This window comes from Triticum aestivum, chromosome 3B, assembly GCF_018294505.1.
Source record: "Triticum aestivum cultivar Chinese Spring chromosome 3B, IWGSC CS RefSeq v2.1, whole genome shotgun sequence".
Lineage (NCBI taxonomy): Eukaryota > Viridiplantae > Streptophyta > Magnoliopsida > Poales > Poaceae > Triticum > Triticum aestivum.
In genome coordinates this window covers 750301068-750307048 of record NC_057801.1, presented here as the reverse complement: position 1 = coordinate 750307048, position 5981 = coordinate 750301068, and the positions used below count along the sequence as shown (strand labels likewise).

Here is a 5981-nt window from a genome sequence, read left to right as displayed (position 1 = left end):
TTTGAAAATAAATTCAAGAATTAAAAACATTCGAAATTTCAAAAAAAATTGTACGTACTGAGAGCAGAGGGTTACACACCAGGTCGCTCGCGCCAAGTAGGAGACCGCCAAAAAAAAAAGACGAACAAAAAACCAGAGCACACAGAAAGCAACTGGGCCGTAGCTTTCAAACAAAAAATACGGGTCTGTCCAGCCCAAAAGAAAAGACTACGTATACCTAAATGGATTTCTGTTGCTTCAAAAAAAAACCTAAATGGATTTTTTTTCTCAAAAAAACATAAATTGATTTCTTATAGGAAAGACTAGATATATAAGAAGTGCATTTCCACATATATATCATACAAATGCTTACTCTGGTGGTTAGCACGTGCTTCACCGGCGCACAGGTTGAATGTTCGACCCCCCTACCCCCCTCCCTCGTGCTTTTTTTCCCCTTTTTTTCTCATATATCCCACTGGCGTATGGGCCCATTCGGACGAGCGGGACTGGGTTAACGTGTCATACTGGAGAATACAGTGTACATAGTTTGATAAAATTCCCAACAATGTTCAAAAATGTGTATTCCCTCCCTCGTGCTTTTTTTCCCTTTTTATTCTCATATATCCCACGGACGTATGGGCCCATTCGGACGAGCGGGACTGGGTTAACGTGTCATACTGGAGAATACACTGTACATAGTTTTTTTTTTTGCAGGGACACTGTACATAGTTTGATAAAATTCCCAACAATGTTCAAAAATGTGTATTCCCATCCTAAAAATAAAACGTGACATTTAAAGGAAATATTCATATATTTCTGAGTAATGTATGTGAACTTTTCCAAAATGTTTATACAATGTAAAAAAAAGTTTACATATAGTTTGATAGAATTCCCAATAACGATGGACCAATAAAGTTTTTGGAACTCGTCAACAAGTTTTTTTTCTGCATATGTGAACATTTCTTGAAATTGGGGAGCAACTTTTGAAATTCAGAGACATTTTTTGTCAAGAATATTTTTTAAATTCATGAATATTATTTTGAATTGGTGAACATTTAAAAAATGAATTATTTTTTAAAAAATCCAAAGCATTGTTTTGATATTTAAAAAAATCATGGACATTTTTTGTGTACACGAACTTTTATTTTTCTATCATTAGCTTTTTGAATCGATTAACGTTTTTGAAAAAACTCTTGAACATTTTATAAAATTATGAATTTTTTAAAGGACAAGTATATCTATATAATGGACTGTGCATCGCCACAATAAACATATCACGGATTTGTCCTCGTGGCTATCTTGCCCAGCGATGGGGCAGAAGCTTGCGCGTTCGAATCCCCTCGTCGTGGTTTTTTCCTTTTATTTGTCGGCGTGCTTTTTCTTTTTATAACTCGGCCCATAGACAAATGGGCTCGTTAGCCATGAAAATACGAGATACTAACATAGATTGACCGTCTCATCGACCCATCCCATCTGTACTTGTATTTCAAGGCAAGAGTATAGCCTACTAGTTTTAAAGTGAGGTCACATGAGGTTTCTGTGGTCTGTAGTTCAAAATTGGCCAAGTTTTTTGCTACTTTTCTGAAATGATTTCTGAAATTGTAGTGCAAACCTAGTTGTACCTACAGTCTGGTCGTCCGGCAACAACGTGCTAGCATCGGTCACGACCCCTACTACCGACGGCCACCCCTGCAAGGCTGCAACTCGCATCGTCCTTACCCAGGCGGCAAGCCCCGGCCGGCGCACTGCCCTCTGACCTTGCACGCCGCTCCTGGTCGGCCATGGCTCCCGTCGCCCTCTTCATCCATCCTCGGTGCCGACCAAGCAGTCCCGTCGTCCTTCGCCCGCGAGCTCGAGCCTCTCCACCGGCCATGGATGGGGCAGAAGCTTGCGCATTCGAATCCCCCCGTCATGGTTTTTTCCTTTTATTTATCGGCACACTTTTTTCTTTTTATTACTCGGCGCACAAACAAATGGGCTCGTTAGCCATGGAAATACAAGATACTAACATAGATTGATCGTCTCGTCAACCCATCCCAGTTTCAAGTCAAGAGTATAACCTAGGAGTTTTAAAGTGAGGGTCACATGAGGTTCCTGTGGTGTGTAGTTTAAAATTGGCCAAGTTTTTGCTGCTTTCTGAAATGATTTCTGAAAATACAGTGCAAACCTGGTTGTACCTACAGCCAGGTTGTCCGGCAACAACGTGCTAGCATCGGTCACGACCCTACTTCCGCGCAACAGCCACCCCTGCAAGGCTGCAACTCGCGTAGTCCTTACCCAGGCGGCAAGCCCCGGACGGCCAGCCGCCCCTCTGACCTTGCATGCCGCTCCTGGTCGGCCATGGCTCCTGTCGCCCTCTGCCTCCATCCTTGGTGCTAACCAAGCAGTTCTGTCGTCCCTCTTCCCGACCTTTGCCCGCAAGCTCCAGCCTCTCCACCGGCCATGGATGCGACCTTCCCACACGCCGCCTACCGACGATCATGAGACGATTTGCCGGGACTTGAAAACACTCAATGGCAACAACAATGCAAAATATGGTATCCTCGAAACATATGATGCCATGAATTGGTCATATTGAACTACTTATACGTACCATACATGTTTTAGTGGGAGGGTGCTGGATCACCCCTCCATGATTCTGGGATTTGGTGGTCTTTTCACCAAGAAATGACTTTTACAAACATATTTTAGTAACATTATCTTTAGCCGCATATATATCTCATACTGCTTTGAAATATTAATTTTTCCAATTTATTTTATTATTCTATAGACATTCCCTCCAAAAATAATTACTTTTGCGCCACCTAATTTCGGCTTACAGTAGTTTGCGCCAATATTTTGTGTTTCCACCAAAAAAAAAATAGTCTATTTAAACACCCTTCCCAACTACCCACGATTTTATTCTAAACCAAATCACACGGCGTCTTCACCGGCGATTGGATCTGAGCTCTCGTCTCTGGTTCCTCCGTGCTGACGGCGTCATCACAGCGAACCACACCGGAGTCAACTGCACCACGAGGAGTCGTCGTCCTCGATCTCGCCCTCCTCCCTCTCCTCCGCGCCCGCTGACGCGTGCCGCGTCTCGTGTCCTCGGCCATGCCAGCGGCAGCGATGCGGTCTGGCGTCGGCGCCGACCGAGTTCCCGTCTTCTCCCCTGCATCGCGAGCGCAGTGCCGGCCTGCCTACGTCGGGGTTGCTCGCCACATGGCCGACCCAGAGGTGAGACGCTGGAACCAGGTTCATCACCAAGCCGCATCCCTGAACCTCCATAGCGAGCGTTGTAGATCAGTCTTTTTTTTTTTTGTATTCCTACTCTCCTGCTTCAGTTGGCAGCCAATTAGTCTGCAACTTGTTTTACCCTCCAAGTTCCTGGCACCTGGACCGGCATCTCTATGTAGTTCTGGTTAGATTGCCTAGGCTGAATTGAAGTCCTTGTCGTGAGGATTCAGATAAAGTTCCATCTAGACGTGTTTTCTGTTAATAATATTAACATGTGTCTGTATGATTCTGTTCTGCATATTCGTCTTAATGGATAATTTTAAATCGAAACAAAAGGTATTAATTATTGGCCCGACGTCCATAGAAACAAGCTGTGTACTGTGGAGGTTAACTGAAGAATTGTTCACCCAAAACAATTGGACTCAATCAAGCAGAGGAGAGATGTGAGAAACTTGAGAGAAAAGTGAGAAGGAATTGACCCATTGTGGTACAATCAGGACCTTTGGTAGTGCGATTGGATCATGGGCAAATAAATGGATCTTCTCCAGAAGAGAAAGAGAACAAAGAGAAGAGAGGAGGAGACGTGCGTGAGATGGGGCCTTGTAGTTATTTTGTTGCAGGTTCCCAACGAAATTACAATGCGGATGTTGATGATTCAATCTATATAATACATGTTAAGTTGGATTCAGTTCTATATATAACACATAGCATGCTCTTTGGCCTGTTGTTAGTATTGCCATATATAGTATATACTTTAACTCAAAGTTAATAGTATGTTGCAGCTGACGCAACTTGATATTGGAGCAATAATGAAAGCCTTCACATCTGCTTATGTGGTTGCACTGCTTATGCTGGACATTGTTTATCAGGTGGCATCTCTCATATACTAATACACTTTTATCTGAGAAGATGAGCCTGTTTTGCTATGGTCTGAAGCTATAAATTTTGTTAACAAGGGACCGTATTTAATTATTACTTGCGGCACAGGTGTGAATTAGCTACTCGATGTAGAAATATGCAGTTATATTGCAGCTTCATTTGTTGTTGGTTTTTCAGGTTAGCATGCCTCTTACAGTCTTACGTACATTTCCAGGTGCAATTCTAAGGCTTTATGGATCTGGACGAGTTGATGTGATAATGGTACAGGAAGTGATGCCGTACTCTCATCTCATACATTGACCAAGACTAGAGGATGTGAGTTCTCTCACTATCTGTTTCTCCTTAGGTGGTTAATTCTGCTGATATGGAAACATGTTTTTCTCTTTCAGTTTGTAACCACTGCTGCACTGCCCTTTCTACAGTTCTTTCACCTTAGAAATATTATTTTCTTTTAGGTTTGCAAGGATTCTATATTTCACGTAATTTGATGCACACTACTAATTCTGCACTATGTGACTCTTCTTTGCCACGACACAGTTCTAAGCACTTCTCAAAGTATGCATAATTGCATATTGACACTTTGTACAGCTTGAGAGTAGGGGGCTGCTTCAGGATCTGCTATTTAGTTATAGTATTATTTTGGCATAATTACTTAGTGTTTGATGAACAAATTTTTAGCGTGAGCATGGCTGTGGTCATGGTTTATTTACCAGTTTGGTTTGTCTATTGTTTCTACATCTTTACCGAATTGACATATTGTTCAAAGTACCACTTTGGTAAGTCCGTTGTTGCCCCATCTTCTCTTCTCATGAAGATATGTACAATACTAATTCCCAGTTTCCGAACCTTATCTAATGTTTTCACACTTCAGTTTTTTCTCAAATATTTATGTTGTTCTTTCTACATGATGGATGGGCACAAACACACCTTATGTTATTGGTGAAGCGCTGCTAGAGGCCTTGCAAATGCTGTAGCAGCTGATTATCCAGTTTTGACATAGACGGACATGGATTCCCAAAGCATTATAATCAAAATCAAGGAGATGATAGAATCAAGAAACATGGACGGACATGGATTCCCAAAGCAAACTAGAAAATCGAGGAACATGTGATTAGATAAGGCACCGGGAAGGAGTAGAAATTAGAACCATCAAAGAACCAAAATCAGAATCAGGAGAAGAAAAGGCATTGGACAACTTGCCTTCTTTTTTCACCACAGGTCTCGAACCTATTTTTTCATATGGAAATGACTTGTGACGCATTTTATTGAATATCAAAGTAAATTACATTGCTGAATACTGAAGGCAAAACCGTTGGGATTCTCTACTGTCACACCATGACGCTTTGCATTTGCTTTGATTTCTAGCGATGCTATGCTGCCCATAGAGAAAGTAGTTACGTTGATGTACAATATTTTTCCTTGGTCCATTTTCTCAGTTTATCTCGGACCATTCTACTACGAATGAATACTTATATCCCCTTTACATGTTGTAGCTTCCAAATTATCTTATGTAACTTACATTTCATAGTGCTATATATTTCTGGAATCACCTATCATTTTATTGTGAAAATGGACGGGCACAACAACACGTGCCCATCATGATCTAGTAGGCTATTGCCACAACCCACTTTTGGTTGCCACATGTTAGCATAACAAAAATTTTAAATTGTCGCAATAGTTTTTCGCTGCGAACATTTCACCCGTTGTGATACCTTTTTATCGCCACCAAAACTAGTATGTTGCAATTTCCTGTTACGACGACTGGAATATTTGTTGCCATAAGTTAATGCCACAAGTGTAGCGGTTCGTGGCAAAATGTCTACTGCCACGAAAACAAGGATTGTTGTCATAGTTTATTGCCACAGTTGACTATTGCCACGGAAGAGTATGCGCCACGAAACGAG

General features: G+C 41.8%; 1 long non-coding RNA gene across 1 annotated transcript; it reads left to right on the top strand.

The window, feature by feature from the left end:
- Positions 1–2895: 2895 nt before the first annotated feature.
- Positions 2896–5564, top strand: LOC123066336 (uncharacterized). The gene is made up of 3 exons (XR_006431312.1): positions 2896–3198; positions 3981–4067; positions 4292–5564. It is a non-coding gene; the product is annotated as an uncharacterized lncRNA (long non-coding RNA).
- Positions 5565–5981: the final 417 nt, after the last annotated feature.